The 16,853-nt window shown below is 40.9% G+C and overlaps 1 long non-coding RNA gene across 1 annotated transcript in view; it reads left to right on the top strand.

Moving 5' to 3' along the window:
* Positions 1–11,829: 11,829 nt before the first annotated feature.
* Positions 11,830–16,853, top strand: part of LOC141092480 (uncharacterized) — a 125,254-nt gene continuing 120,230 nt past the window's right edge. The window contains exon 1 of the long non-coding RNA XR_012232813.1: positions 11,830–11,878. This is a non-coding gene — a long non-coding RNA (uncharacterized lncRNA). The remainder of the gene's footprint in view (positions 11,879–16,853) is intronic.

Here is a 16,853-nt window from a genome sequence, read left to right as displayed (position 1 = left end):
GCCCTCTGAATATCAGAGCGCTATGTCACCGGCTCGATGGCACAGGTGTGAAAAAAGTGACTATAGGAAATGGAGATTTTGAATTTCTGCACACACTAGTGGACACTGGACACTTTTGGATTGTGTGAGGCCCACTGAATATCAGAGCGCTATGTCACAGGCTCGATGGCACAGATGTGAAAAAAGTGACTACAGGATAAGGGAGATTTTGATTTTCTGCACACACTAGTGGACACTGGACACTTTTGGATTGTGTGAGGCCCACTGAATATCAGAGCGCTATGTCACAGGCTCGATGGCACAGGTGTGAAAAAAGTGACTACAGGATAAGGGAGATTTTGAATTTCTGCACACACTAGTGGACACTGGACACATAGAGCGCTATGTCACAGGCAGAAATTGGCTAGTGTATCACAAACTACAAGGTGTATGTAGAATTGGGCAGAATAGGAATCTCCCTAGAGTGTAGGTCTGTAAGAACGGAACAAGTCCTACACTTATCCTTCCACAGTGACACACAGATAGCTTCACTGTGGCTGTGATAACAGCCATTACACGGTACTGTGTGAGGAGCGTACACTGCTGTATGGTGTGAAAAAATGCACGCTCAGTACCTCAGCAGGACAAAAAAAAAAATTGGGATTGCTTTTAAAAAAGCCGTTTGCAGAGCAGTGGGTAAACAGCAATGCAGCTGTCAGGAAGCCTTAGAAGGCAGCCTAACAACCAACACCGCTGATCCACCACAATATAGCCTCCCCTTGCACTGCACACACAGTGACTGGTGTGTTGCACAGGCAAAATCGCTAGCAGCAGAAGCAGTTTTTTTTTCTTCTTCCCTGCCTAACGCTCTCCCTACAGAATCAGCAACCTCTCCCTATGCTAAGATCGGCAGAAGTAAGATGGCGGTCGGCGTGCACGCCCTTTTATAACCCCTGTGACGCCCACCAAAGCAAGCCAATCACTTGCATGCCCTTCTGAAAGATGGTGGTGACCCCTGCCTATGTCATCACGTTGCCCACAGTGTCCGTGGATCCTGATTAGCTGAAAAAGAGCGCAAAACAAACTTTTGAAACGCGACTTTGGCACGTAAGTCGCCGACCTCGTGGCCGACCTCATCCTAGGGTCGGGTTTCGTTTCATGAAACCCGACTTTGCCAAAAGTCGTCGACTTTTGAAATTTTTCGACCCGTTTCGCTGAACTCTACACTTTTCAATTTCCTTCACCGAAATTTCACACTGATTCAATCTGAGCATTCCTTTTGAAACCATACCTCTTCTCCCACCTATCAGCATACTTTACACATTCTGGATCAACTTAACATCACCTTCTAGTGGTCAGTCCGTGTGACACATCAAACAGTTGTTCTTTTACCTGGCACTTTACCCGTTATATAGTTTGAATTCACTGAGGAGAACAGAAAATTTTGCAGACTGGGTGTGATCCTCTGGTTTTCCGTTATTTAGAAAACACCTGAATGGTATGTTTTTAGGATACCAGAGATTATGTTCCTCTTTGTGATACAAAAATGTTCCAGGAGTTCAATGAACAGTGGGGATCCCATGAACATTAAGTTGGTATACTTTAAACTCTGGATATTTTTCTGACAGAGGTCCAAACCCAGTGTACACTTGACTATAACCCTTGTCATCAATTCTACAACCCTCAGAGGATATAGCTAACATCAATCCAAATTTACGCCCAGGGCACGACATCTGCAAGATATTACCCGGAGGCCACCCTTTGACAACATTCCAGGTAATCCTAATTGCCACACACAATGCAAATATCACAATTCCCAGAAAAACCAGAGCAGTGCCTTCTGCACAATGTAGATTAACGTATTTCAATGGTGTCACGTCTCCGTCAGATTTGGGGCCTGCTGTTCCGGTCGCAGTCACTATGAGGCGCCGGACCGCCACTTTGCCGTCAGACTTGGGGACGGCAGTTCCTGCCTCGGCCACTGGGAGGCGCCGTGGTTCTATTACGTCGCCGTCAGACTCAGGGACTATGGTCCCAGCTTTAGCCACTAGGAGGTGCCGGTCTGTCACGTCACCGTTGGATTCGGGGCCTGCTGTTCCGGTCACTGCCAATAGGAGGCGCCGGACCGCCACTTCACTGGCAGACTTGGGGACGGCTGTTCCTGCCTCGGCCACTGGGAGGCGCCGTGGTTCGCCCGTGAGTTATGCTGGTGACAGGGAAGTGGCTCCTGCGCAGTCATCTGGTGGGCGCAGGCTCCGCCCCTCTGTCAGTCATCAGGGGGTTACTGCATCACCATCTAGCCTGGTCCTGAGGGCGGCCCTAATGACATCACCAGTCCAGGAACCTGTGAGGGATGACCTGATCCCTCAAATACCTTGGGACTGGTCTTGCAAGCCGCCGGATATATTCTTGGTTCCCCTGTGTGCTGCTTAGTGATTGATTTCTGTTTGACTCTGACCTCAGCCTGGATTTCTGACCCCTCTATTGCCTGATGATTTTGTACTTCTGCTACTCTCCTGGTTTGTGACCTTGGCCTGGATATTTTGACTCTGCTACTTCCTAACAATTCTGTACCTCTGCCGCCCTCCTGGTTTTTGACTCTGACCTTGGCCTGAATTTGACTCTGCTATTGCCTGCCGTTTTTGTACTTCCCTCTGACGACCGTCCTGCTCTGGCCGCTGCTCATATTCAGACAGCTACCTCCTGAGCTCTGTTGTAAATCCAGATCCCTGTATAGGGGTAAAGGGTATCAGTGTTTCTCGGGGTGTTGTCTGGCTGCAGCCCAGAACCGCAGACGGACGTTACAAATGGTTGTTGACAATGATCAGTACTGTTTTCCATGTATTCATATAAATATACAGTACAGTGTATATATATATATATATACAGTCATGGCCAAAAGTATTGACACCCCTGCAATTCTGTCAGATAATACTCAGTTTCTTCCTGAAAATGATTGCAAACACAAATTCTTTGGTATTATCATCATTTAATTTGTCTTAAATGAAAAAACAGAAAAAGAATTGTCCTAAAGCCAAATTGGATATAATTCCACACCAAACATAAAAAAGAGGGTGGACAAAAGTATTGGCACTGTTCGACAAATCCTGTGATGCTTCTCTAATTTGTGTAATTAGCAGCACCTGTAGCTTACCTGTGGCACCTAACAGGCGTTGGCAATAACTAAATCAGACTTGCAGCCAGTTGACATGGATTAAAGTTGACTCAACCTCTGTCCTGTGTCCTTGTGTGTACCACATTGAGCATGGAGAAAAGAAAGAAGACCAAAGAACTGTCTGAGGACTTGAGAAACCAAATTGTGAGGAAGCATGAGCAATCTCAAGGCTACAAGTCCATCTCCAAAGACCTGAATGTTCCTGTGTCTACAGTGCACAGTATCATCAAGAAGTTTAAAGCCCATGGCACTGTGGCTAACCTCCCTAGATGTGGACGGAAAAGAAAAATTGACAAGAGATTTCAACGCAAGATTGTGCAGATGTTGGATAAAGAACCTCGACTAACATCCAAACAAGTTCAAGCTGCCCTGCAGTCCGAGGGTACAACAGTGTCAACCCGTACTATCCGTCGGCATCTGAATGAAAAGGGACTGTATGGTAGGAGACCCAGGAAGACCCCACTTCTTACCCAGAGACATAAAAAAGCCAGGCTGGAGTTTGCCAAAACTTACCTGAAAAAGCCTAAAACATTTTGGAAGAATGTTCTTTGGTCAGATGAGACAAAAGTAGAGCTTTTAGGGCAAAAGCATCAACATAGAGTTTACAGGAGAAAAAAGAGGCATTCAAAGAAAAGTACACGGTCCCTACAGTCAAACATGGCGGAGGTTCCCTGATGTTTTGGGGTTGCTTTGCTGCCTCTGGCACTGGACTGCTTGACCGTGTGCATGGCATTATGAAGTCAGAAGACTACCAACAAATTTTGCAGCATAATTTAGGGCCCAGTGTGAGAAAGCTGGGTCTACCTCAGAGGTCATGGGTCTTCGAGCAGGACAATAACCCAAAACACACTTCAAAAAGCACTAGAAAATGGTTTGAGAGAAAGCACTGGAGACTTCTAAGGTGGCCAGCAATGAGTCCAGACCTGAATCCCATAGAACACCTGTGGAGAGATCTAAAAATGGCAGTTTGGAGAAGGCACCCTTCAAATATCAGGGACCTGGAGTAGTTTGCCAAAGAAGAATGATCTAATATTCCAGCAGAGCATTGTAAGAAACTCATTGATGGTTAACGGAAGCGGTTGGTCGCAGTTATTTTGGCTAAAGGTTGTGCAACCAAGTATTAGGCTGAGGGTGCCAATACTTTTGTCCGGCCCATTTTTGGAGTTTTGTGTGAAATGATCAATGTTTTGCTTTTTGCTTCATTCTCTTTTGTGTTTTTTCATTTAAGACAAATTAAATGAAGATAATAATACCAAAGAATTTGTGTTTGCAATCATTTTCAGGAAGAAACTGAGTATTATCTGACAGAATTGCAGGGGTGTCAATACTTTTGGCCATGACTGTATATATATAGTTGTGGCCAAAAGTATTGACACCCCTGCAATTCTGTTAGATAATACTCAGTTTCTTCCTGAAAATTATTGCAAACACAAATTCTTTGATATTATTATCTTCATTTAATTTGTCTTAAATGAAAAAGCACAAAAAGAATTGTCCTAAAGCCAAATTGAATATAATTCCACAAAAAAACACAAAAAAGAGGGTGGACAAAAGTATTCGCACTGTTCAAAAAATCATGTGATGCTTCTCTAATTTGTGTAATTAACAGCACCTGTAACTTACCTGTGGCACCTAACAGGTGTTGGCAATAACTAAATCACACTTGCAGCCAGTTGACATGGATTAAAGTTGACTCAACCTCTGTCCTTGTGTGTACCACATTGAGCATGGAGAAAAGAAAGAAGACCAAAGAACTATCTGAGGACTTGAGAAACCAAATTGTGAGGAAGCATGAGCAATCTCAAGGCTACAAGTCCATCTCCAAAGACTTGAATGTTCCTGTGTCTACCATGCACAGTGTCATCAAGAAGTTTAAAGCCTATGGCACTGTGACTAACCTCCCTAGATGTGGACGGAAAAGAAAAATTGACAAGAGATTTCAACGCAAGATTGTGCGGATGTTGGATAAAGAACCTCGACTAACATCCAAACAAGTTCAAGCTGCCCCGCAGTCCGAGGGTACAACAGTGTCAATCCGTACTATCTGTCGGCGTATGAATGAAAAGGGACTGTATGGTAGGAAACCAAGGAAGACCCCACTTCTTACCCCGAGAGATAAAAAAGCCAAGCTGGAGATTGACAAAACTTACCTGAAAAAGCCTAAAATGTTTTGGAAGAATGTTCTCTGGTCAGATGAGACAAAAGTAGAGCTTTTTGGGCAAAGGCATCAACATAGAGTTTACAGGAGAAAAAAAGAGGCATTCAAAGAAAAGAACCCGGTCCCTACAGTCAAACATGACGGAGGTTCCCTGATGTTTTGGGGTTGCTTTGCTGCCTCTGGCACTGGACTGCTTGACCGTGTGCATGGCATTGTGAAGTCTGAAGACTACCAACAAATTTTGAAGCATAATGTAGGGCCCAGTGTGAGAAAGCTGGGTCTCCCTCAGAGGTCATGGGTCTTCCAGCAGGACAATGACCCAAAACACACTTCAAAAAGCACTAGAAAATGGTTTGAGAGAAAGCACTGGAGACTTCTAAGGTGGCCAGCAATGAGTCCAGACCAGAATCCCATAGAACACCTGTGGAGAGATCTAAAAATGGCAGTTTGGAGAAGGCACCCTTCTAATATCAGGGACCTGGAGCAGTTTGCCAAAGACGAATGGTCTAAAATTCCAGCAGAGTATTGTAAGAAATTCAATGATGGTTACCGGAAGCGGTTGGTCGCAGTTATTTTGGCTAAAGGTTGTGCAACCAAGTATTAGGCTGAGGGTGCCAATACTTTTGTCTGGCCCACTTTTGGAGTTTTGTGTGAAATGATCAATGTTTTGCTTTTTGCTTCATTCTCTTTTGTGTTTTTTCATTTAAGAAAAATTAAATGAAGATATTAATACCAAAGAATTTGTGATTGGAATCATTTTCAGGAAGAAACTGAGTATTATCTGACAGAATTGCAGGGGAGTCAATACTTTTGGCCATAACTGCATATATATATATATTTAATTAGGAGCTCTGTTTCTAACACATATGTGCTTGGTGTGAAAGACTTGTCCATCCGGACTTTGATGTAAATACAGGGTGTTGTTTATCAAATCTGTTGGGGTATGGTTTAAATGAGAAGTAATTATAAGGGCACGGATCTTCATATACCAGAGTGCCCATGGCATGTTGTCAGAGCTCAAGTTGCAGCTGAAGTGAAGGTCTGGGGTGCTGGGTTTCTTTTTATGCACACCCACTAATTAACCGATCATTTACTGAGCACAGGGGAGGATGTAAACTATGATTGGGTGCATTATATGACCAGGCGACAAAACTTTTGTCTTGCCAAAATCTGACCATTCTGTGTCCATTAAATGATCAATATTTCTGCATTGATGCCAATTTATTTTCTTAACCTAATCCACATTTCTGAGGGTTTCAGCTTTCAGAAGAATAATTTATACAACCAATGGATGAATTTAATGTCAGGTTATAAGCTTTTATTTACATCACATGGGAGAGCGAAATAACTTCTGTCAGGGAGTGTATCAGTCACCTTCTTCCACACACAATTATTCAACAAATATTATCCCCTTCCTGACATCCGACGTACTATCCCGTCCATGGGACCCGGGCCCCTATGCCCATGGAAGGGATAGTACGTCTACCGCGATCAGCGGCGCTCACGTGGTGAGCGCCGCTGATCGCGGCCGGGTGTCAGCTGATTATCACAGCTGACACCGGCACTATGTGTCAGGGGCGGTCACGGACCGCCCCCGACATGTTAACCCCTTGCACACCGCGATCAAACATGATCGCGGTGTACCGGGAGTTAAAGGGAAGCATCGGCAGGGAGGGGGCTCCCTCCGTGCTTCCCTGAGCCCCCCACAGCAGCGCAATGTGCAGCGCTGCTGCGGGGGGCTCCTTTCCTCCAGGCCCCCGAATCCAAGATGGCGACGGGGGCCTTCGGGGGCCTGGAGGAAGCTGGCTTCCTCAGTGCCTGCAAAGCGCAGGCAAGAGGAAGTCTTCTTCAATGCCTGTGACAGATTGCTGATCTGTCACAGTGATCTGTGATGTGACAGATCAGCGATCTGTCACAGGACAGTGATGTCCCACCTGGGACTATGTAATAAAGTAAAAAAAAAATAAAAAAAAGTGTAAAAATAATTTTTAAAAAAATCGCCAAATAAATTAGTAAAAAAAAAAAAAAAAAATATTCATTTTTTGAAAATAAAGAAAAACCAAAACAATAAAAGTACACATATTAGGTATCGCCGCGTCCACAACGACCCGCCCTATAAAACTGTCCCATTAGTTAACCCCTTTAGTGAACCCCTTAAAAAATAAAAATAAAAAACGAAGCAAAAAATAATGATTTATTATCATACTGCCAAACAAAAAGTGTAATAACGCGCGATCAAAAAGACGCATATAAATATCCATGGTACCGCTGAAAACGTCATCTTGTCCCGCAAAAAAACGAGCCACCACACAGCATCATCAGCGAAAATGTATTTATTTCCATTTTTCCATTAGGGCTAGGGTTAGGGCTAGGGTTAGGGCTGAGATTAGGGTTAGGGGTGTGTTGGGGTTCGGGTTGGAGTTAGAATTGGGGGTTTCCACTGTTTGGGCACATCAGGGGCTCTCCAAATGCAACATTGCGTCTGATCTCAATTCCAGCCAATTCTGAGTTGAAAAAGTCATATGGTGCTCCTTCCCTTCCAAGCTCTGCCATGCGCCCAAACAGTGTTTTACCCCCACATGTAGGGTATAAGCCTACTCAGGACAAATTGCAAAACAATTTTTGGGTCCAATTTCTCCTGTTACCCTTAGGAAAATAAAAAATTGGGGGAAAAAATATCATTTTTGTGGAAAAAAAATGATTTTTTTATTTTCACGTCCGAGCGTTATAAACTTCTGTGAAGCACTTGGGGGTTCAAAGTGCTCACCACACATCTAGATAAGTTCCGAGGGGGGGTCTAGTGTCCAAAATGGGGTCACTTGTTGGGAGTTTCAATAGTTTAGGTACATCAGGGGCTCTCCAAACGCACATGACACCCGCAGACCATTCCATCAAAGTCTGCATTCCAAAATGGCACTGCTTCCCTTCCGAGCCCCGACGTGTGTCCATACAGTAGTTTTCTTCCACATATGGGGTGTCAGCGTACTCATGACAAATTGGACAACAACTTTTGCGGTCCAATTTCTCCTGTTACCCTTGGGAAAATGAAAAAATTGGGGACTAATTGATCATGTTTGTGGAAAAAATACGATTTTTTTATTTTCATGCCCTGGCATTATAAACTTCTGTGAAGCCCTTGGGGGTTCAAAGTTCTCACCACACATCTAGATAAGTTCCTTAGGGGTTCTCGTTTCCAAAATGGGGTCATTTGTGGGGGGTTTCCACTGTTTAGGTACATTAGGGGCTCTCCAAAGGCAACATGACACCCGCAGACCATTCCATCAAAGTCTGCATTCCAAACCGTCACTACTTCCCTTCCGAGCCCTGACGTTTGTCCATACAGTAGTTTTCTCCCACATATGGGGTGTCAGCATACTCAGGACAAATTGGACAACAACTTTTGGGGTTCAATTTCTCCTTTTACCCTTGGGAAAATAAAAAAATTGGGGAATAATTGATCATGTTTGTGGAAAAAATACGATTTTTTTATTTTCATGCCCTGGCATTATAAACTTCTGTGAAGCCCTTGGGGGTTCAAAGTGCTCACCTCACATCTAGATAAGTTCCTTGGGGGGTCTAGTTTTCAAAATGGGGTCATTTGTGGGGGGTTTCCACTGTTTAGGTACATTAGGGGCTCTCCAAAGGCAACATGACACCCGCAGACCATTCCATCAATGTCTGCATTCCAAAACGTCACTACTTCCCTTCCGATCCCCGATGAGTGCCCATACAGTAGTTTTCTCCCACATATGGGGTATCAGCATACTCAGGACAAATTGGACAACAACTTTTGGGGTCCAATTTCTCCTGTTACCCTTGGGAAAATAAAAAAAATGGTGACTAAAAGATCATGTTTGTGGAAAAAATACGAATTTTTTATTTTCATGCCCGGGCGTTATAAACTTCTGTGAAGCACTGGGGGGTTCAAAGTGCTCACCACACATCTAGATAAGTTCCTTGGGGGGTCTAGTTTACAAAATGGTGTCATTTGTGGGGGGTTTCCACTGTTTAGGTACATCAGGGGTTTTCCAATCGCGACATGGTGTCCGATCTCAATTCCAGCCAAAAACGTCAAATGGCGCTGCTTCCCTTCTGAGCTCTGCCATGCGCCCAAATAGTGGTTTACCCCCACATGTGGGGTATCAGCGTACTCAGGACAAATTGCACAATAACTTTTAGGGTGCTGTTACCCTTGGAAAAATAAGAATTGAGGGTGAAAAGATCATTTTTTGGAAAAAATATGTTTTTTTAATTGTACGGCTTTATGTTATAAACTTCTGTGAAGCCCTTGGGGGTTCAACGTTCTCACCACACATCTAGATAAGTTCCTTAGGGGGACTAGTTTCCAAAATGGTGTCATTTGTGGGGGGTTTCCACTGTTTTGGTACATCAGGGGTTTTCCAATCGCGACATGATGTCCGATCTCAATTCCAGCCAAAAACGTCAAATGGCGCTGCTTCCCTTCCGAGCTCTGCCATGCGCCCAAATAGTGGTTTACCCCCACATGTGGGGTATCAGCATACTCAGGACAAATTGCACAATAACTTTTAGGGTCCTGTTACCCTTGGGAAACTAAAAATTGGGGTGAAAAGATCATTTTTGTGGAAAAAATATGATTTTTTAATTGTACCGCTGTACGTTATAAACTTCTGTAAAGCCCTTGTGGGTTCAAAGTTCTCACCACATATCTAGATAAGTTCCTTGGGGGGTCTAGTTTCCAAAATGGGGTCACTTGTAGGGGGTTTCCACTGTTTAGGTACATCAGGGACTCTCCAAACGTGACATAGCGTCCGATCTGAATTCCAGCCAATTTTGCATTGAAAAAGTCAAACGGCGCTCCTTCTATTCTGAGCTCTGCCATGCGCCGAAACAGTCGTCCCCCCCCACAAATCAGGTATCAGCGTACTCAGGACAAATTGCACAATAACTTTTGCAGTCCAATTTCTCCTGTTACCCTTGGTAAAATAAAAAAAATTGAACCTGATATATTTTTTTTGTGAAAAAAAGTTAGATGTTCATTTTTTTTTAAATATTCAAAAAAATTCCTGTGACGCACCTAAAGGGTTAATAAACTTCTTGAATGTGGTTTTGTTCACCTTAAGGGGTGCAGTTTTTACAATGGTGTCACTTTTGGGTATTTTCTATCATATAGACCCCTCAAAGTGGCTTCAAATGTGATGTGGTCCTAAAAATAAAATGGTGTTGTAAAAATGAGAAATCGCTGGTCAACTTTTAACCCTTATAACTTCCTAACAAAAAAAAATTTTGGTTCCAAAATTGTGCTGATGTAAAGTAAACATGTGGGAAATGTTAGTTATCAAGTTTTTTGTGTGCTGTATCTCTGTGATTTAAGGGCATAAAAATTCAAAGTTGGAAAATTGCGAAATTTTCAAAATTTTTGCCAAATTTCCGTTTTTCTCACAAATAAACGCAAGTTATTTGAATGAAATTTTACCACTAACATGAAGTACAATATGTCATGAGAAAACAATGTCAGAATCACCGGGATCCATAGAAGCGTTCCAGAGTTATGACCTCATAAAGGTACAGTGGTCAGAATTGTAAAAATTGGCCCAGTCACGAACGTGCAAACCACCCTTGGGGGTGAAGGGGTTAATACATATATATGCCCTACCTTAACCGTCCAGACAAAATACTTTTAACGTGTGCACGGAGTAGTTTATTACAGTGGTCTTCTCACAGACATTATTATTATTATTACAACCCCCAACCTACTGTCTCCTTCCCCACCATCCTGTAGAATATAAGCCCGAAAGGGCAGGGTCCACTCTCCCATCTATATCAGTCTGTCATTGTTAGTTTGTTTACTGTAAGTGATATCTGTAATCGGTATGTAACCCCTTCTCATGTACAGCACCATGGAATCAATGGTGCTATATAAATAATAATAATAATAATAATAATAAATAGTCACCTTCGTGACTCCATTCATCAATGAACATTGACATCATGTCATCTGATCCATTGGCACCGTTTTTTTGTAATGCGGAGTGTATTTATACCATGTAAGTCTGTGATGTCTGTTTATAGTATATGGTATTTCCTGACGAAGGGGACATAGGAACCCCGAAACGCATTGAATAAACCACTTTAAATCCTTGGCAATCTCTTGGAATTTATCCTTCCGGCACAAGTTCCTACCGAATATATGATTTTATCAAGTCGTGGATCGACCTGTGGATCTGCAGCAGCCGCCAGTTCTACATGCTTATAGCTCATCCTCACCAGGTGAGTAATTTTCTTGGTGTATATACTCTGTGTAACGTCGATAAGACCCTATTCACTTTTTGGCCTCCCCTTTCTGTTTGTACTACATGATCTAAAGTTCACATACCCTGGTGTTTTTGGCCTGATAACATGCAGGAAAGTTGACACAAATGGGGTTGAATGGCTACTAAAGGTACCATACTCACTTGTGAGCTGTTTGCTTGTAATCAGTGTGTGTGCATAAAAGCTGAGTGAGTTTCCGGGATCCAACCACTGACGTTTCTGGGGTGTGAGTCATAGGGATAGCAAAAGAATTGTCAGAGGATCTATGGGAAAAGGTACCTTCTTTTTCCTCCTTGTGATCAGTGATGAAATCGACTATTGCTATGACCATGATATTATGTCTTTTTTGAATATCTGACCATCAATCTGTGATGGGATTCAAGCATTCTTAGATAATACTTTTTGATATTTTGATGTATTTTTTGCTTTTACCTTTTTCTTTTTTGTGAACAGTGATGAAATTGACTATTGCTATGCTCATGATATTATGTCTTTTTTGAATATCTGACCATCAATCTGTGATGGGACTCAAGCATTATCAGATACTTTTTGTTATTTTGATGTATTTTTATGGATTTCTCTAAATATTTGGTTAGTGATAATTGAAATGCTTCTTATGTATATATATATATATATATATATATATATATATATCTTATACTGTGTTTTATATTCTTATGCAGATGTAGGCTTGACAAAGGCTTAGATTAGCCGAAACGTTGCAAGTGTCTGAATGTCCAAGAATATTTTTTTAATGGGTTGTGTCTTATATGCCCTGATTTTCTTTTGTAAAAAGCCTCTGCCTGACATTTTTTGAGAAAAAATAATGAAAACAATTTAGAGTGCCGAAGTTTTTCTGACAATTTAGGACTGATTATCTTCAGAGCACCAGTTTCATAAGTAATTTCTAGAGTGAGCACCCCTTAATCCTTTGAGTCAAGGAATTGATAATGCCAGTCAACAGCATTCAGACTGTGATTAACAAATGAAAAATCAGGAGTTATGTAAAAACAAAACCACAGTTAGGTAGACCAACAAACATTTTGTCCACAACTGCCAGGAAAATAGTTCGGCATGCAAAGAAAAACCCCCAAATGGAAACATAGACTCTGTTCTCACTGAATCCTTTTTTGCCAGTCAAATAGAATCCTAGAAGGGACCCCCAGGGTCATCGTGTCCAACCCCCTGCTCATTTTAGTATTCACTAACCCATCTCAGACAGATGTCTGTCCAGCCTCTGAAGACTTCCATTGAAGGAGAACTCACCACCTCCCGTGGCAGCCTGTTCCACTCATTGATCACCTTCACTGTCAGCAAGTTTTTCTAATATCTAATCTGTATCTTCTCCCTTTGTTTCATCCCATTGCTTCTCGTGTAACATGTGCAAATGAGAATAATGATGATCCTTCTACACAGTGAAAAAAAAAAAAGATTCATGGACGATCTGTTTTTTATTTGGGACAATTCTACTTATAATATTGAAAGTTTTATACAGGAAATTAATTCTAACAGCTGGGGTCTTTCTTTTACCGTTTTTGATAGTGATTTTTCTGTAAATTTTTTGGATGTTACCCTGTTCATCAATGAAGAAAATATCTGCAGTAAAGCATGTTTTAAAAAAGTGGACAATAACGGCTATATCCACTATAGTATGAAATGGCTCAACAACATTCCAGTCAATTTCGCCGCACAAGAAAATACTCATTAGTTGACGACTTTAAGGAGCAATCTGATATACTGAAGAAAAAATTTTCTTCTCAAAATTATCCTCATTTAATTAAAAATGCTTTTAAAAACTCTATGAAACTGAACTAGAAGGCACTTTTGGAAAATACGGATAAAATTATTAGATATAATAATTCATTTTTCATTTAATTTTATTACACAATTTTCTGATGAACATAGGGAAATCCGTAAGGTCCTCCATAAGAACTGGTATATCTTACTTAATGATCCCATATTGAATAAGATTCTACCAAGAAATCCAGGGATTACTTTTCGGAGAGCGCCCACCATTAAGGATCTCATAGCTCCCAGCCGCCTGAGACCACATAAGAGCGTCAATGGTCAATGTACTATCAGTCCTACTAAAGGAATTTTTAAATGTGGTACCAGAAACTGTGTGGTCTCAATATAAGCCATAGAGTTAATTGTATTCTACGAAAGAAAAATTTATAATTTATTTTTTTCCTGAACTGTAATTCCAAATTTGTAATCTATGTTATTGAGTGCCCTTGTGGTAAGCAGTATGTGGTTAGAACTTCTCAACCCCTTCACCTCCGACTTAATTCACATTGACACAATATTAACCCCTTTCCTACATTAGACGTACTATTCTGTCCATGTGACCTGGGACCTAAGTCCCAAGGACGGAATAGTACGTCTAGCACGATCAGCGGCGCTCATGGGGGGAGCGCCGCTGATCGCGGCCGGGTGTCAGCTGATTATCATGAGGAAGCCTCCAGCACTGCCTGTGACAGATTGCCGATCTATCACAGCGATCTGTGATGTGACAGATCAGCGATCTGTCACATGACAGTGATGTCCCCATTGGGACAATGTAATAAAGTAAAAAAAAAGTGTAAAAATAATTTATAAAAAATCGCTGAATAAATTTAAAAAAAATTCCCTAATAAATTCATTTTTTGAAAATAATAAAGAAAAACAATGAAAGTACACATATTTGGTATCGCCGCATCTGTAACGACCCGCCCTATAAAACGGTCCCACTAGTTAACCCCTTTATTGAAAAATAAAAAACAAAGCAAAAAATAATGCATTATCATCATACCGCCAAACAATCAGTGCAATAACGCATGATCAAAAAGACAGATATAAATATGCATGGTACCGCTGAAAACGTCATCTTGTCCCGCAAAAAACGAGCCACCACACAGCATCATCAGCGAAAAAATAAAAACGTTATAGCTCGCAGAATAAAGCGATGCAAAAATAATTATTTTTTATATAAAATTGTTTTCATTCCATAAAAGCGCCAAAACATAAAAAAGACCTAAATGAGGTATCACTGTAACCGTACTGACCCGAAGAATAAAAGGGCTTTATCAATTTTAAACGCACCTCACAAAAGAAATTCATGAAACGCTGGTTTTTGTTCATTCTGAGTCCCAAAAATCGGGAATAATAAAAAAAAAAGCAATCAAAAAATGTCACATGCCCGAAAATAGTACCAATAAAAAACATCAACTCGTCCCGCAAAAAATAAGACCTCACATGACTCGGTGGGTCAAAATATGGAAAAATTACAGCTCTCAAAATGTGGTGATGCATAAACTATTTTTACAATTAAAAGCGTCTTTTAGCGTGTGACAGCTGCCAAACATAAAAAACCACCATAAATAGTAAATCAAACCCTCCATTATCACCCTCTTAGTTAGGGAAAAATAATAAAATAAAAAAATGTATTTATTTCCATTTTCCCATTAGTGCTAGGGTTAGGGCTAGGGTTAGGGTTAGGGGTGTGTTGGGGTTAGGGTTGGAATTAGAATTGGGGGGTTTCCACTGTTTTGGCACATCAGGGGCTTTCCAAATGCGAAATGGCGTCCGATCTCAATTCCAGCCAGAAAAGTCAAATGGTGCTGCTTCCATTCCGAGCTCTGCCATGCGCCCAAATAGTGGCTTACCCCCACATACGGGGTACCAGCGTATTCAGGACAAATTGCAAAATAACTTTTGGGGTCCTGTTACTCTTGGGAAAATAAAAATTGGGGGTGAAAAGATCATTTTTGTGGAAAAAATATGATTTTGTAATTGTACGGCTGTATGTTATAAACTTCTGTGAAGCCCTTGGGGGGTTCAAAGTTCTCACCACATATCTAGATAAGTTCCTTGGGGGGTCTAATTTCCAAAATGGGGTCACTTGTGGGGGGGTTTCTACTGTTTAGGCACTGCAGGAGCTCTCCAAACTTGACATGGCATCCTTTCTGAATTCCAGCCAATTTTGCAGTGAAAAAGTCAAACGGCGCTCCTTCCCTTCCGAGCTCTGCTATGCGCCCACACAGTGGTTCCCCCCACATGTCAGGTATCGGCGTACTCAGGACAAATTGCACAATAACTTTTCCAGTCCAATTTCTCCTGTTACCCTTGGTAAAATAAAAAAATTGAACCTGAAGTAATTTTATTTGTGAAAAAAAGTTAAATGTTCATTTTTTTTTTAAACATTCAAAAAATTCCTGTGAAGCACCTGAAGGGTTAACAAACTTCTTGATTCAGATGGGGGTGCAGTTTTTAGAATGGTGTCACTTTTGGATATTTTCTATCATATAGACCCCTCAAAGTGACTTCAAATGTGATGTGGTCCCTAAAAATAAAATGGTGTTGTAAAAATGAGAAATCGCTGGTCACGTTTTAACCCTTATAACTTCCTAACAAAAAAATTTTGGTTCCCTAGTTGTGCTGATGTAAAGTAAACATGTGGGAAATGTTACTTATTTCATTTTCTGAGTGCCATATCTGATTTAAGAGCATAAAAATTCAAAGTTGGAAAATTGCGAAATTTTCAAAATTTTTGCCAAATTCTCATTTTTTTCACAAATAAACGCAAGTTATATGAATGAAATTTTACCACTAACATGAACTACAATATGTCACAAGAAAACAATGTCAGAATCACCGGGATCCATGGAAGCGTTCCAGAGTTATTACCTCATAAAGGGACAGTGGTCAGAATTGTAAAAATTGGCCTGGTCATTAACATGCAAACCACCCTTGGGAGTAAAGGGGTTAAAAAAGGATTGTTCACCCATGGTCTTTCTAGACACTACACTTTGGTACATAGCAAAGTCTTCAAATCCTTAAAGGTAAGTCCAATTGATCACATCCCAAAACATGTCCCAAATAGATCCTTGAAGCTAAACAAAAAAGAAGTGTACTGGATCTATAAAATCAGGGAGCTTGAAGCCACAGGGTTTAAATGAAATAACTGAAGTTTTTATTTAGAGCATATAGTCCCCTTTTTATATGATCTTTTAAATGAATTTTTATATACTTTATATTTATATATTTATGTAATTATATATTTATTGCAGTCCCTTTGATTTTTTAATTGATTCATTTTATAAAAATCTTTTTGTATTTTTTATGTATCTTTATATTTATGTATATTTATTTCCTGAATTTTTTATGCCTAACAGATTAATCATGCGGTGGTTCACTTTTTATTGTCTATTTAATGCAAAAAGTTTTTATATGTATAGTTTTTTCTTGATTTGCGTTGCGGGTTTCTCCTCG

This window comes from Dendrobates tinctorius, unplaced genomic scaffold (genome assembly GCF_039654945.1).
Source record: "Dendrobates tinctorius isolate UK_male_01 unplaced genomic scaffold, ASM3965494v1 ptg000060l, whole genome shotgun sequence".
In the NCBI taxonomy this organism is placed as follows: domain Eukaryota; kingdom Metazoa; phylum Chordata; class Amphibia; order Anura; family Dendrobatidae; genus Dendrobates; species Dendrobates tinctorius.
This window is presented reverse-complemented; position numbering and strand designations above follow the sequence as displayed.